We start from the raw sequence: 17664 nt of genomic DNA, 5'->3' as shown, positions 1-17664 counted from the left end.
CTCTACAAAGTACTGCCCAGCAGCCAAGACTTGCAGATGTAATATTTTGATGTCTCATTAAATTTGATTTCACAGAGATATTTCTCAGTGCTGCATTTGAGGTGCTGTGTGTTGCCTGAGATGCTTTTGCATTTATCGCTGCTTTGTTGAATAGAATGAAGAGGAAACAAGAAGAGTGATTATTTAAAAACCACATGACTCCTTGAAAATAAAGCACCAAAAAAAGAATTCATGTCAGCACAGGATTTATTAGTGCAGGTTGAAGAGTAACTTGATTTGGGATTTTCCTGTTTTTGCCAAAGTGATTCAAAGTATAAATCATGGATCTACTTATAGAAACAGCCAAGTTATTGTCTTTTCTGAACAACATGCTTTTAAACTGGCTAATAAAATATTAATTTTAGGCCTTGGAGGCAAAATTTTTAAGCCAAAATTTTTTTAAAAAAACACAATTATATTCCTTTGTATAACGTTATAGTACAGTTTCCCCAGCCCTAGACTGATGTGTTAAATACCATACAAATGCTAAACAACACTCACTCTTTTCCTGAAAAACGTGCAGTGTAAAGAATTGGTTGCTTTCACCGATTGTGTCTAGATATAGAATTTAAAGTAGAATAAATTTGTAATGTATTTTACTTTAAAATATCTGTGACACAATGTAGGACTGTCTTGTTTAGATTCTCTCTATCTTTTGGATCTTCCCTGACACAAGCCCTGATGCAGAAAGTGCCCTTCAATTTGTATTTAAACCCATCCTTCTTCAGGAAAACCGCTAAGCAAATTATTAATTTTAAAATACTTTTTAGTCCCAGTGGCATCATTTATCCCACTCACTGGTCAGGCTGCTTCTTACAATGAAGTTAAGTACCTACCAGACCTAATTCTGAATCTAGGCTACCCTTCAAGGTGTCACAAGAAGGAAGCCTAAGTCTTCTGTCTTTTAAGCCACCATGCACATGGTACATATATAAAGCTGCACACAGTAATGCATCAAATTGTGAGGCAGGGGCTCACATCAGGCTATTGTATCCCAGAGTCCTCAGGATACGTCAAGAGTTTGGTCAAATCAATGGAACTACCAATTGTGTCCATGAAAAAACATTTCTTTTCCCATACCTTTCCTCAGAGTAGAAAATTATATGTGGTATTTCTGAAGATCTCTCTTTTCTAGTCTCTCTGAGATGAGGAGTGGAAGGAATGTAGGGTTAGGAAAGAATGAGAATTCAGAATTGCTGATGATACTTTTGATCTCAAATAATTAGAATCTGTGTGATAAGTACATATATATTCATGGGCACTGAGCACTAGAACCCATGCTTTGCTACTGTCTGGCTCAGAATATTTACAGGAATATGTTACTCAGAGTGATGTTTTCAGTAATCTTTTTCTGAAGCCTGTGAAGTCTTTCCAGATGGCCTCACAGATGTCTATGATAACGATGTACCTCATTGTCACATCCTTGGACAGGTGAGAAAGTCCCCAGAGAAATATCTTCAGAGGGGAATTTATTGGTCAGAATGTGGGTTACAAACCATACTGGCTTAGTGGAATGGGCACTTTTTTTGGGAGGTGTAGGTGAAAGGACACTATAGCATACAGTGTCCAGCAGACAGGACTTTAATTTATTACTAAGTAGTCTTTCAAACTGTAGGGTATTTACAAGTATAATTCAGGTGAATTTGAGCTCAAACTTAATGCATTTTTCAGATTTATTTAAGGAAGTGGTTTACAGCAGTTAAAGGTATGAATATCTGCTATTCAGAAATATGATATGAATTCCTGTAAAGATGGTATTTAAATATAAATGTGTTTGACTGTTTTCTAATGAGTCTTGTTCACAGGCCCTGCAGGGTTAATTAGCTTCCTAGATCTTATCTTTACTCTATGACACAAAAGGCAAAATCCTCTACAGGAACCAAATCCACTCAAAAAGAGCAAATAAACTAGTTCTAAATGATCACAAACTGACCAAGTTTTTCTGCTTCAGCTCCCTGTATGCCTTCAGGCAACTGGGATTTAAAAGCACTGAGATTACAGGGCCATAAAAATACACATTTACATTTACATGTGGTCACATGCAAAATTTAAGATTTAGAGAAAGCCACAAAGGGAATGTTTAACATAAGTTGCCAGGCACAAGCTGAATTAATGCCACAGCAGCCCCAGCAGAAACACAAGAAAAACATGTAAAGCTTCATCTATTATTAGTTGCTGTAGCCCACACTCCAGAGCACAAGGACATGTTGGGATTCAAGTCTGGCCTTTTCCACTTGGTCTTTTAGCTGCCGCCTGAATGGGACCTGAGCACTTGCTGAAGTGTAGTGAGTTTACATGTGAGAGACTTTGTTTTGTATTTCTTTCTTTGTTGGATAAATCACTAATAATATTAAAAGGGCAGCCAGAACCCTGTCATGACAGCTGACCAGATGGGAAGATTCTGCAGGAAAACTGCGACAGACACCTTGGCCACATAATGAGGGCTGGCAGAAGGCTGCAGCCACATTGCACATGCTTTCAGGATGTTCACTGCCTCCTTCTAGCACTGATGTGAAGGACTGTCATTCCTGCAGCCCCTGGCAGTCATGCCAATCTTTAGCACCAAGCATACTGGCTTCCAGGCCTGACATGTATAGCTTTTGGATACATGTGCAGCACAAGTAAATGCTAGATCTGAAAAGAAACAAATTTTCTTTTTGAAATTTTTTTCTTGCCTTGACTCCCTTGTCTTAGTATGGAATAGGTATTTTTTTCACAGGAGTGTCCTATTGGGGAATGAGCACTAGAATGGTTCATTTTAGGCAAATCTGAGTTCTGGTTGTTTAATTATGGGTCTGCTCACATGCACACGCACAAAAAAAGAATGGAGAAGTTCCCAGGGGAAAAGTAATGAAGTCTGTTCCTCTTGCAAAAGCTACACAATATTACAATATAATAAATGATAGAATGAGAATTTCTCAGGCAGAACATTCTTCAGTAATTAATTTCAACTGACAGATGAGTTTCAGAAAGATGTCCAGTTGCAATTTTTTTTCTTCATGGAATTATGTCTGTTTAGCTTCTTTGCATATTACAAACCACTCACCACCTTAGGGAGCAACTGATCCTCAGCTGGTCCAGCTCCACACAGTAATGGAGATCAATAGGGATGCCACTTTATACCAGGCCTGTCTTTAGAATGCTAATTGTTTAACCTTGCAAAGTGGAATGCGTTGTATTATTTATATCATGGTGGTAGGGAGATGAAACTACAGAGAGGAATCCTACCATGTCTGGCACTGCATAAGCAGAGGGGAAAAAGGACATTCTCTTATTCATGCATCTTTTTCTTTTTGTGTGTGTGCTTAATTAGGCCAATTGAAACTTGTGGGGCAACTAATATGCTGAAATTAAGCATTTGCAGAAATCCTTAGAGTATAAGAGAGTAAAGACATGGGTTGTAAGACTGAGAAAAGAAGAAAATTCAGAAGGTCATGTTATTTTATCTCACTGGAGTTTTCTCCTAGGATTTGTTATGATTATTGTTGTTACATATTATGTAAACAGTCACCGTTTCCATGAAGTGGGAGGTCCTGTTAATCTTCTGAGTAGTGTTCAACATTGTTTGTGAGTTTAACTAGAAATATAGAATCCTTTGTGTAAATCAAGACTCTGTCTATCTCATAGCTCTGGGTTATAGCTCTGACCCTATTAGATCTGTAGGTGGGGTCTCCCTATTAAGCCAGACAGTAAAGCCAAGGGAAGTCTGAGATGATTTCCTTGCTTCCTGCTGTTGTTTCCTCTCTAGTGGATGCTCTTGACTCATCCAGATTAGCAACTGTCTGGCCCTAGGCCTCATGAAAATACTCTGGAAGGAGTATTCCTTTTTGAGCTTTAGGAACTGACTGACTGGTGTTTAAAAATATAGTTAAACTGAGAATGAAGCTTCCCTTTTCCCCCTATTTCCTTCTAAATTCTTTACAAAACTGCATCTTTACTTCATCCCTTCCAGCAGAACCTGTGTTACTTAGTCATGCAGGCTGTCCAGTTTTTTCAATAGCAAAGGCAAATCAATTCTAGCAAATACATTGCTTATAGCCCTGTGTACGCATTAACTGTGTTTTTCAGGGCCTAGTTTCTGCTTAAAAGCAAAATCAGTATATGGAGCAATTCCTATGTCCCTGAAATGTCCTGCCACCATGTATGGTGCTGAATTTTCTGTGAGATGCTATTTCCTTTCCTGCTGGATATAGACTTTCTGTGGTAGTATTGAAATACTTTACAATAACACAATCCTCCACTCAATTTACTGAGGGCTATGTGACTAGAAATCATTTGACATTTCTAGTACGATCTGAGACACCTGCTAGTGATATATTTTGGGGATGTCACAGAGTTTGTTGAAGAAAAATATTTTTTATTATTAAATGGGAATTTGAAAATAACAAATGCACAGCAAAATCCTTACCTGCTGCATAAAGGTGATGTTTACAAGGATATATTTCTGTAGTTTACTCAGTGTTCTGAGTCTCCGCTAGCTTGGAAAAAGCTCAGCTGAAACCAAATGCTATATCGTATATAAAGTCGCTGATTTAGACAGAAGGGTTACTCTATATATTTTCCTCTTGTTGAAGAGCTCTGCTGTTTCAGTTTTGTCCTCTCACCTATGCCCATGGTCTCACTGACATCAGTGGAAAAGTTCATTGGTCATCCAACAGTAATTTATTAATTCCTCATTCCAGAAGTGATTCCTTCAGTGCTGCCACTCCAGTGGAGTTCCTTCCATACCGGTTGCTACATTGGAGCAGATCCTATGGCCATGTTTCCTGTCATTAGGAATTGACCCAGCTAGATGTGTGCAAGGAGGCAGTAAGAAATCAATAACAGTCCTCTGCTTGCCCACGTAGCTGCCAAGCATCCACATTTCACTGGTTTCTTGAAAACACTTTTCTGTTGTGGAAATGCCATATGCCTGGCTAGGTAGGCCCACAGCTGTGTGACCGTCCATCTGCTGGTCTACCAGATTAAACATTAGCCCTCATGTCTCCTTTAATTTTCACCTAATTTGTTTCTCAAAGAAGAACATTTATTCCTCCTATTCTGCTGCACCAGATACGCTGTCAGACAAACAGTTCAAATGGGCAGGATGGGAATTTAAGCACACAAATGGCAAAAAAGTTGTATCTGTTTTTTGGGTTGATTTTAAAATGTAATTGCTCTTCCCTGGTAAAGGAAGCAAAATGTGTGGTTAGAGTAAGATGATGACACAGTGTTAGCGAGGGAATTCTGTGTGAACCTTGGCTGTTAGGTAGTCAAATTTGCCCAGGAGACAAATCCTTTAGAGAGAATTTCTTTTATAAGAAGTCCTTCATCTTCTTATGGCTTTTGCTGCTTCTTTTGATCTGCGGTGACATTTGTATATACAAATATACATCTGTTCATAGATGTTGCAAGAAATTTTAGTTTCTAAAGATGAGTAAGTTTGAGATGAGTAGGGTTTTTTTCCCAGGTAGCTTGGAGAGAAATACTTGAAATAGATTTAAGAAGTAGACAGGTTTATTCTTATTTGTTTCTTTTGGGTTTTATTTTCCCCCAGCAAGTTATTCATAGCTCCCACTGCAGCCAATAAATTCCTAGTACTTCATGGCAGGAAAGGCACTGAAGTCAATGGGAATTATTTGTATCCTGCAGTGGGGAAATAAGCCTCCCGGGAAACTGTGAATCTCCTGTTCGCCATAAGCAATCCATTACTGCACTGTCATTTATAAATAATTTCAGGGTTGTTAAATTATTATGTAAGTGTACCTATGCTTTCATTCTTACTCCTTTCTAATATAAAAATAACTGATATGAGTTATGAAATGGTGCTAATATATAGATTTCTGCTGACGCTTGGCTTATGGCTTATCGTTCATTATCTGTTTTATAGCACTTGTTGCCCTGAGATTCAGTGTTATGTCCAGGCCTGCTGCAGACCTCCTCTTCAGAATTTCATCCATTGCTCGTGAGAATTTCAACTTCTGAATAAATAAATATTTTGGGTCAGGTCTTAAAAACACAGAAGTCCTTATTCAGATGTTATTTTTGGAACGTGCCCATGTCTTAGTGGAACTCTCATACCACAATGGCTAATGTAAGAAAGAGAAAAATGTAACTTCATGTCTCAGTTTTGAGGGACAGAGAGGAGGGGAGGAGATGGGAGAAGGAGACAGATTCAGTGACTGAGCTTTCCCTGCAGAGAAATAAAAAAGGTTGAGTAGAGACAGTGAGTAGAACAAGTACAGCGTCAGATTCATGTGTCTTCAGAAGAGAGCTAAAAAGCATAACAGGCTAAAACAAATTTATGTAGTAGCCCAGGGAGTGGGGGTGGAGGATAGGGGCTGCAACAATTTGAGCTTTCCCCATCCTCTCTTGGCCTTTTGTTCTGGGAACAGATGTCCCTTCTCCTCCAACTATCTTCTAGTTTCAGACTGGAGTACTTGGGCTCTGAACTTTTATTCATGGTTGTCTTCAGCAGCTTCCCTATTCCTTGGCTGTAAGAGTAGTTTCATTGTTATTCTTCTAATTATCAGTCTCTTCCTGTATTGCCTGTGTTAAAAAAAAAATAAAGACTGTGCTTTGCTGACTTGTTAGGCTATGTGACAATCTTCACTACACAGATTTTTAACTCTTTCTGGTTTCCAGCAGTAAAGAAGCAGAAGAGGTTTCTAGAACAGGGTACTTCCTGTCTTCAGACTAGAAAAATATGAGGTGCTTTATAGACAGAAACAGTTTGAAGCCACCTTTAAGTAACAGATTTGGAAACTGATCGGGAAAAAAACAACGAGAGCCCCAAAAGCCTTTAGGGTAAAATGTCTAACTTTTCATGCCATCAAGAGATACAGTTTTGTTAAATATATTCATTTTAACAGGTGGTTTTGACAGTGCCAAAAATCTTTTTCACAGTCATGTTGGTGAATTATGCCTCATGTTACAACATTGCTCATTCTCTTCCAAGCCTCTTAAAATAAGAAGGGAAAGACTAATGTAGTGTAACAAGGCAACCAGGTGCCCCTAATTGCCAGGGAGTGAGCATGAGCTTGTGTCAAGCTCACCTGTGCCCAATTAGGGTGGGCCCCCACTGCGCATGAGCAGGACCAGGGGGCCAATAAAAGGTGAGGCCTGAGACACAGGTGGGGCTCACTCCTGAGCTAGCCAGCAGAGAGGTCAGTTGCCCTCAGAGCAACAGCACCGATCCAGGCTAGTCAGCCCTGTGGGCTATAGGCTCGGACCACTATTCGTGAGTCTCTGCTGGAACACCTGGTTGGACCTTGAAGCGCCGTACCCTAAAAGAGGTTCGTCTTGCTACAGACTAAATAATCAGACACTCAGAATGGGCTTCTGGGCTTTAGAAAAAGTCATGAATGGGAAAAATCAAGTGTGGTTGGTGGGCAAGTGGAGGATGTCTTTATAGAACTGCAGCTGCTATGGGCTCACCTTTGGGACTTTCACCCCTTGAATGAGTGCCTTGATGAAGTCCTGGTGGACAGAGCAACACAGATAGGTAATCATGGATGGGACAGTCTGTTTGAGGTGAAGGTCTTTCTGGATGGATAATCAGCAGAGCTTCACAGAATTTTAATGAAGGCAACTAGAAAGATTTTAATAAGAGTAATCCTTGAAAGCCTATGCAGACAATTATGGAAGCACTGCTGGTTGATTTTCTTGGCGGCTGAATAAAAAATTATAAACAGAGCCAGGTTTAGGTCACATAGTAAGCTTATGGTTTATAAAGAGAACCTACAGTTATAAAACACCCTGCAATGGCTTTAATCATGTGATTTATGCACCATTAATTCTTTTAAAATACCAAATGAGAGTCAGACATATGATCAAGTCCTTATGTGATACAAACAACCATAAGGTTATTGACTTCTTATTGAAGAGTATTAATCAGAGTTCTTTGCCTCTCTTATCATTCGGACAGCAATAATCCATGTGATTAATGCTACATTTCATGGAGAAATGAGATTCTTTTGCATACTTTTTATACAATTACTATTATTTTGCCCCAGGCAGCCTTTCAAAAGCTTGCAGTATGGGATTGTAGCAGTATGAAATCTGGTAGTGCCCTAGTGATTTGACACTTGTTTCTTCCACTGTGTTATTTTCTGTGAAACACTAACTGGGTCGTAGGGAGACTGTAGAATATTGATCAGAGCACAGAATCATTAACACAAAATAGTTTTCCACATCCTGCCACATGGTTTCTCATGCAGTTGATGTTCAACTTTGGCAGTGTAGCATTTGGGATGTACAAGTCAGTTTTAATCAAATATTATGAAACAAGGGCCAGATCTCCAGCTACTGCAAATGACCTGGCATTTGCGAATTTCTGTTCAGCCACATTGATTTTTGGCTCTCTGAAGAACCTTGTCCCTGAAGCTTATGAACTGAGGTAAATACGAGGTGTTACTATAGATCTTTCCAGAAGCTTGTGATCCCTGGACTCCATCTGGATATTAAACTGCAGATGCTGGATGCCTCTCCACCTGACAAGCTATCAAAATGATGGATAGATAAACTGTCAGGAAACAAAAGAGCTTTCAGGTTGAAATCTTCCTTGATTTTTTTCCTTTATAAAAAGAAAAAAAAAAAAAAAAGTAAAAATAATTCTGTGGAATGCCTTGATTTCACCAAATCAGCATTTTTTCCTTGCCAGTATCAGTTCTAAGAGGCCAGTATCCCCACAAGTTCAGCTGAATGTTAGAACACTGCTACTGTACTGCTCCTGAGCAAGGAGTGTTCTGGCTCTGGGTGTCTAGAGATCACTTGGTTGCATTGCACAGATGGCATGGTTCAGTGGTGAGTCACAAGGCAGCAAGAAAACAGGGGGAGAGTTCAGGGGGCAGGGTAAAGGCCTGGAAGATGGAAAAGCAAGTGCTAGCAGGGACTCATTTTTATATCCCTGAAACACTTGGCACTGCAGGATTTATTGTACATGGTTAGGAGTTGGGTGTTACATGGAAATCAGCAAATGAAGTGGTTGGTTTAAGTATAGAATGCTAATATAACAGGCAGTGGGTATGGTTTCTGGAGTTTCCATGAAGGGACTGATAGTGGAAAGTGTGGCACAGATTAGTCACTGTACTAGATATCCTGATTTCAAACACTTTGCTCTACTTTGATATCTATCTGCTGCTGTCTTAGTCACAGTTAAGATGCATTCATGTGAAGAACCCTAGATAGATGGAACTGGATCCTGTGTCTCTAGAAAGCAATGGGAGCAATGCTGTTTATTTCATAAGGACTTAGACAAGGCCTTTATGAATGGAGAGCTTAATTACTACTACGTTGGAATAGATTCAGCCCACAGATTCTTTCCTCAGCTTTGAAAAATCTCTCCAGTGAAGGCAAAGATGTTTTTAAACAGAACAAAGCATCCACAAAAAGCTTTACAATTTCCATCTTTGCTTTAAAATTTCCATCTTTAAGTCTCTCCTTCAAGCATGAAGTAGATATGTTTAATAGCTAGCAGTCAGGGTATGGCAAGTCTCACAGCCATGATTTTGGGCTGACAGGGGAAGAGAGTTCCCGTGTGAATGCTGAGTGCTCCAGCTAGTTCTGTCAAGCCAATCCATTTCTTCAAAGACTAGACAGTTCTGAACTTAGTAACATGAAAAATGCAACTTAAAAAAAATCTATTTTAAGTCCACAGCTGGATTTCCAGTCAATTAGGATGTTTCTTTTCTTATGTTTTCTGGTTAAAATATTACCTTAAGTCAACCAACAAATGTTTTAGTCTGCTCTTGAAATATGTAGAGTCAAGCCTGGATTTTTATGAATTTTCAAGATCAAGCTATTCTTTCTGATATTTTTACACAATTTCTTCAAATAAGTAGTGATTAGAATCTAGTGATTAGAATCTTCTAAATGATTACTGACTCCTGCTAGGAGACACTACTTAGCCAAGGTATCAGTTTTAACATTAGTGAGTTCTCGCTAGTCCTCCAAATAACTGCAGATTTCAGTTCAGATTTGTACCTTTATCTAAAATGATCTTTAATCAGAAAAAAAGGTATTATCTTCATAAGAGAGCTCCAAAAAAAACCCCTTTGGGGGTCAAGATTAGCCTCTAGAATTATATTTTGGTTTTCTATTACAGGCACATAGTATTGCTCTGGTTTTCCCAGGGTTTCAGTCAAACTGTTTGCCAGCAGGCAATTAGAGTTCAACTGCATCTCAAATCAGTGCATTTCCTTATAAAGCACTGAATAAAATTTTCTATCGTCTGCTACAAACCAGTGTGCACTAACAGAATTCATTTTCTAGCAGCACTGATTTGGCTGACATCAGTTTTTTCTTTTGCTAATCAGAGATGGTTGTCTACATTGAGACCTGTTACAGATTACTGTATTTTGACAATTTGTTTACACATCTGGTATGGGACAGTTCTTTTACTGATAGCTGAGTGACAAATGGAAAGGTTTCACAGCCTTGGACTTGAACTATTTGCAGTCTAGTCTACAGAGATTTGACATACATCTTATTTCAGGGTTACAGAGAGGGAATGATATTCTTTAATACTCTGAAATGATAGTTTGGAGTATTAAGACTGACACTTGCTAGGTAACTTTTTGTCTTTCTTTGTTTTATCTATGTACATGTCTGAAAGTCACACAGTGTCATGTTTTACCAGAAACATGAAGATCACAGAATCACAGAGTGTCTTTGATTGGAAGAGACCTTAAGATCATCCAGTCCAGCTATTAAGATTAATAGATATGTATGCTTATATCCATATGCATGTTAGTTTCACTTACTACAATTAAGAAATCAAGAAAGGAGTCAGAGAGAAAGGTTAAAAGGAAGTAAAAGATGAGGCAGGAGAGGAGGAGAGAGTAGAGAAAACAACCTGTTTTTTGTTAATTTGGGCATCAGATTACTTGATTTCTATTCATATTAATTGTCCCACGTAAATGCACCATCATTTGCAAGAGAAATGTCTTTGAAGTTGAGTCCAGCTCAGAGATTTGTGTGTGTTTTAATAGGAGCATTCTAAATGATCATTAATGCAAGGGTAATAGCTACCTATGCTTTGTCATTTCCTCAGCTATGCAGTAGAGGGATTAAAATGTATGAATAGATTATTATCCCAGATAACTGATGAAGATAGAAAAGGTGAGTATGGATGTTATATCCTACAACATCACTATAGAAACACATCACACAGCAGCAGCAAGCAGCAGGAACAGCTGAGTACATACCATTTCCTGTTATGTTTCAGAGAAATAATACCAAAATCGACCATGTTTTTCACACTTTGAAAGATTTGCAGCAAGACTAAGTTAGCTGTTGGTACAAGTCCAAAAAAAGAATGGCCTGCAGAGCCTTTTTCTACTCATAACTATTCTGTAATGCAGTTAGGGTCTCTGTTCCTGGCTACATGAGCAATAACCATTGACTATGACATCTCTGAAGCATCATCTAGCTGGTTTGGATGCATACCCTTCTCAGTGGTTGCTGAAATACAGCAGGGCTATGCCCAGCTCTTCTGTGAGTGGAGAGGCAACAGCCATGTACCTGCATGCTACATTACGACAAGCACACATTAGCTGGTATTAAGAGCAAGGGTGAGATTGGCTGTAAACCTTTCAGTGACTCTCTCCTTCCACCCATAAATCAAAATATGGATGCCTGATCCTTATTATTTTGGTGAAGAGTAGCATATGGCAGTGGAGTAGTAAAAGGAAGTCCATACTTTTGGAATAACATATAGCACAGACCTTTCTACCATCCTTTCTCTGCATTTGTGGGCCTCTTTCTGTCTGTTTTCTGTGTTGATAAGACTGATAGCAAAAGTGGAAAATTTAATTACAGAGCACAAAACATCAACACACTTAATGCTTTGTTGTGGTGGAACCAAGGCATGAGAAAAGAGATAGTTCAATGGTGAAAAGCAGCAAAATTCTTCAGGATAAAACGGCACTAGTGGACCTCATTGGCCCTGCCTGATTTCACTGGAGCTTCCATTCACATTCCTGTGAATGACTTAGGGCTCTGGTTCATCCCAGCTAGGACCATCACTTGCTGCCCCAGTGACACTGCAAGATTCTGCTCTCCAGCTCTGCCACAGCCCTGCCCTGCTTGGCCATTGTCCCTGCTGCACCAGTCTGATGGCCTGGCCTGGTCTCAGCTGGTAGTCTGCTCTCTGGGCTGCCCCTGGGTGGACACCATAGATCTGCCCTGCTCACCTCACCAGCCTGTCCCTTGGCTGCGTCATCACGCTCAGCTCCTGGTCCGTTAGGGAGTGACCGGCCCTTGCTGCACCCTGACATTGCACTTTGCTTCTCTTGTTCTCAGGGCTGGGATGAATTTTTCCTTCTCCATCTGCAGAGCCCAGGTTCAGTGTTCCAAAATATTTAAGCTGTTTGGTGCCTCCTTTCTGGGAAAAAGGCATGGCTTTTTTTGCTGAAGGTGGTGTGATGTCTTCAGAGCTTGTGTCTACACTTCACGACAGGTATCTAACCTCCTCCTCTGTGAGTCAACTTCCAGGAAAACTGTGCATCAGGAATTCCAGGTGACATGTGGATACAGTTCAAGGGAAGGTGTAGAAATTACTAGAAAACTTACCACTTCAGTATATTCACAAAAAAACTCAGAATTTTTTCCTGCTGTTCCAGCTCTGTTAATTTTGCCTGATTATTCAACCAGTGTTTGTAGTATTGGGGGTTGCCAAATAGTGAACAAGCTTTCAGCATTGTTTCACGTTATTTTTTTCTTCCTGCTGGCAAGTATTTAATTGTTTGGGAGTTAATCCAATGTACACTGCCCTTCCCATTATTGATTGCTAGAGCAGCCAAGGTGTTTTGTAACTGCATGTTTTAAAGACCGACAACTGCATTTGAAGTGTATAGTCTGTATTTTGTCAGCTGCAGCAGGGAAACATCTTTGGAACTGGATCACATAATGCACAGACCTGATAGATGGACTCTATTAAATCAACAATTATATAGCAGTTGGCACACTCAGTGTATCTACACTGATCCCACTCTAAAATTTTTCCAAATCCTTTTTATTCTCCAAGCCTCTGATCAAAACTTTAGGCCCTTTATGACCCTAATTCAAACATCACTTCAGAGGTTAACACATTTGAACTCCCAAAGCAATGCTTTTAACTTCTATCCTGTAGTCAATAAGAGGCTAACTCTATCTATAAACAGTGTCAGATGGTGTCTCACACGTTGCACTTAAGAAACCTTACTCCTGATAGTTCCTTGACCTTGGTGGCCTTGCAGACTGCTCAGCTTAAATGACACTGAACAGGGTACCAATGGAGAGATCACACTCTTGATGCTGTAAAGATGACAGCAAACTGACAATGCTCAGTGTGAGGAAGGAGGCAGGAGAATATCTAAGGAAAGTGAACAGTGAATAATGAAGTCCGTCTGAAAGCAGCACGTTAAGATAATTATACAATATTTTATGGTCACATCTCTATATTTTTTCTGTTGACCATATATTAGCTACTTGCACATACTCTGAAGAATCAGAAAAGATTTGTTCCTGGTGGTTACTCTTTTCCTTTTGTGCCTGGTAGTGCTGTAAATTACAATAATGTTAGTAATTACTTGGACCAGAAACAGTATAACTGTAGAGCTACACCCTTATTGGCAAACAAAGGCTGGATCTTCAGCTAGTATAAATATGGGAAGATTTTGTGACATCTGTGGGTATTAAATTAGTTTGTACGGTAGTATGCTGAGGATCTTGTCTAAAGAAGCACAAAGAGAAATTCAGCATTCAGTGACTATTGCAAATCCACTAAGTGAAAAGTGAGTACTGGCGTGATAAAGCTGAAATTGTATGAGAGGTTTCAGACCTGTTATGTCAAGGCGCTTCGTCGCTAAACAAAGCTGTTCACAAAGTATTTTGAAACATACCCATATCCAAGGTTGAAGAGAGAAGGTTTTTCATCTTGGTTGCTTTGATGAGGTTGACAGCACAAAATTTAGGGCAAGGTAGAATCGAGCCCTTTTCATTCTTCAGAGAGCACTTGTCTTAGAAAGTGCTGGATGTAATCCCTCCGCATCCAACTTCTGTCCCTAGATCTCATGCCAGATTTGTACTGGGTGATTTGTATCAGTTGCAAGTATCATATGCTCTACAGCTGATGTGTTTCTACTGCAGATGCAGTCCCATTATCAAAGCTCTGTTATATATCCTTTTGTCAAGAGCTGAATGGTCAGTTTAGCTGCTATAAATAAAGCCGCAGAGGCAGCTTCTGAAACCCAGCTGTGGCCATCAGGATCATTTCTCTTTATGCACCTGATGGATCTGGCTATGTCGACACAAGTCTATAGTACACATGCAGCCTACAAACTATTCCTAGGCTCTTGAGCACTGAAAACATTTATTACACATGCTGCTGGTCTGTAACAGCATACATTTTTGTTATATATTATGGGAACAACTTGAGCATACAGTACCTAAAAGTTTACATATGCTGAGCTGGTGGGAAGGATTAGACTAGGGGGAGATATGTTTCTGCCCTGCTGACATGTTTCACAGGCTCACACAGTTTTTATTGTTCACAACTGCAAATTGTTTGATCACTGAGTTCAAGTTTGCAGAGAATGATACAGTAAAAAAAATTTTTTTTCTCGCCTTCCTTTGCTTGGACTGTGTGAGGCCTGTGAACTCTTCAGTTTTAGTTCATTGAAATTCATCAAAGTATCTGGGGGGACTAGATGACAGAAAAATAGGGGTTTGTTTCCAATCTGCAAAATACTTTCAAATTGCACACAACATATGTCTGTCCATTTTGTGAAGAGAATGAATGTGGGAAACCAGACACACGAGTTTTAGAAATGGGTGAATTGAGATTAGTGGTTAAAGACAGTTGAATCTTGATTAAAGGATTTAGGATGGCAAATATTGGACAAAGTTTAAGTGGAAAGTAACAGAGTGTGTTGACTGTCACCTTTTTCAATTATAAAATTTCAAGATGCTTAGTCAAGACATTGAAGTTGTTAGATATATTCCCCTCCCACTTGCTACTTTATATTTATTATGCATTGAGTTACAATGGTTACCATAACTTCAGTTATTCCTTTGAATGTAGTTGCCGGGAAATTCATTCTAGAGTTGATCCTGTCAGACACAGGTGAACTGTTTATACAGCTGATTCCTGTTTAGTGGATATAATATTACTGTTATTTATTTTGTGGAAAAACAGTGAAGATTTCGTTTAACTCCAAATTTATTTTCTTAGGGAGCAGCTGAAAAGCTTAAATAATAGTAAATCTCTGTTTTCGTTGGTTTGGTATATTTTTTTTCCCCCCAGCTATTTTACCTTTAGTAAATCTCATTTCCAAATATCTTTGGAGATATTTGCTTGTGGGAAATTTTCAAAGATGTAATAATTGACTTTGATGATGCATATATCCCCAGAGTGTGGACAAAATCTTTTTGAACAATCCTCAGTTTATTTCTCAAATGGAGAAACAGTAATATTTTCATCACCTGATTAATTTTTTCCATGTTACTCATGACCAAATGACAGATTCATTGATCAATTCTTTTGTCTATAAACACATTTTAAACATCACTTTTAAATGGAAAAGATAGACCAAACAATCTGATAAGGATTCCTGATTGTGTACACTGCATGTCTGCTTGTAATTGTGTAGCTCTGCACTCATTGGTTGCAGTACCTTTATTATTAATAACAAGGAGACTCTCCATTCTATGCATCTGTAATTTTCCTGCTGGATTGAATTTGGCATGCAATTGTGTAGGTCATTGGCTATAATCTGTAGTTAGATCATCTGTGTCTCCACTTCCAAATTTACTCCTTTTTGCTAAAAGGCTACATGGGGTACGGTGGTGCATTGCTTTCCTTGTCATATGGGTTTGTTCTGTAGTACAGAAATAAAGGGTATATCACAATACAGTGATTTCCCAAAAGATCAGAGAGCTGTTGTGCAGTTGACTTTCTGATCAAATAAAAAATATTTACCTCTAAACCCTGACAATCAAAACAAAGAATGGGATAAAAACATTCTCCTATCTCATTTATTCTTAAAAAGATATGTTGAAGACAGCCCATAGCTTCATCTGCCATTGATGCAAGGCAGTCTCATGTCAGTGCTTGAAATTAAACCCTGATCAGGCTAATCACTTAACTGCAGGACCATCTTTTCCCTTTTGCCTGTTTTTTTTTCTTGATTCTTCCAGTTTTCAGGACTGAGAACAGCACAGCAGGAATTAGAGAAATGCAGAACTTTGGGAAGGATTTTAGTCTCTTCCTAGTGCTTTGCTTTTCTGCAAGGTAAGCTTTTGAGTTTTGATCTCATCTCTCATGCATACTATGACCTATCAAGAAAAGAGAGCTTACTTTTGCCTTATCCTTTTGAAGGTTATAGCCTAATATAGAATAACTGACTTCAGTGGTGTGTGTTTGGAGGGCTATATACGTGTTCAGCAGTTATATATGAATGCCAGAGATAGCCTGACTTCTCCAGGAGGGAAGGAAGGTTTCAACCATCCAGGATAAGTGTCAAATGTTTTTCTCACCAAGGAACTCAAAATAAACACTGTGACAGTCTTTGTCCTGTGTTACCTTGCTTCTTGAGAAAATGTAAAGTTAGTACCAGCCATAAGCTGGCCTGGAATTCCCCACTTGATGCCTTAAGCATTTCCTTGATGAGTGGCGGAGAGATTTGATTGTCTCTATCTTTGAAAGGTGAGAGAAATACTCCAGAAAAGCATGCACCAATTACATGCATTAATGTGTCCAGGAAAAAACATTTCTCATCTGAGGATATTGTGCAGACGACATTTCCCATCGGAGCACAGGGCATAAAACAGGACAGCAGGGTCTGACATGAACAAGTGATGACTGAGGGTAGATACCTGCAGTGTCTTGTGTACTTCCCAGGGGCTTTTACTGAGAGACAAAGGCTATTTAGAAGATGAAGCTGGTGTTTCTGAAACCCTGACCTCAACACATTTTGCCTTCGTTACATAAGAGTGAGAGTGCTGCCTCTAAAATAAGAACGGGGAAGTTATTGTGATCCCTTCTGCCAGCTACACACAGGAGTTACACAGGGACATTTGACCTCTAGTTGTTTTGAGCAGTGTGGACTCTGTTTGTCATATTTGGCTTTGGAGATTATCCAAAACTTGCATTTAGTTGTGAAAATTGGGGTCTATATACCATTGATAAGTATAATTATGTTCTGTATTAACTTCTAAAGCAACAAGTGCTTCTTATCTGTCCTTTTATATAATAGTGAGAATGAGCATGAATACATATGGAATGTATGGCCATCCTACCCTTTTTTCTCTGTTCTCTTAGGGAGTTGCACTGGAAATAAATGAACCAAAAGAAAAAGTTCTGGGATCTTGCTCTTTGCTGGTGTAATGATACAAACAAACATCTGTTCAGCATCTGATCTATTCTGCCAGGAGAATGGTTTTCTGTCAACCAAGGGTTGGTAAACTTTCAAAATTCTGGCAAAAGCCAACAAATTACAGTTAGGGCAACAAAACTGTTGAAAATTTGTGAACTGCTGAAGCTGCCACAAGTGTGTGTAACTTGAGAGAAAAAACCCTTTTCCCTTTTTCACGTACCATCTCTTGATCAGCAACAGAAGAATGCAGCTCGTTCTGAGATGCTTTGCTGTTATTGTGTGCTATGTT

The sequence above is a fragment of the Calypte anna genome, chromosome 3 (assembly GCF_003957555.1).
Source record: "Calypte anna isolate BGI_N300 chromosome 3, bCalAnn1_v1.p, whole genome shotgun sequence".
Taxonomy (NCBI): Eukaryota; Metazoa; Chordata; class Aves; order Apodiformes; family Trochilidae; genus Calypte; species Calypte anna.
The sequence above is the reverse complement of the archived record's forward strand: the minus strand, read 5'-3'. Positions refer to the sequence as shown.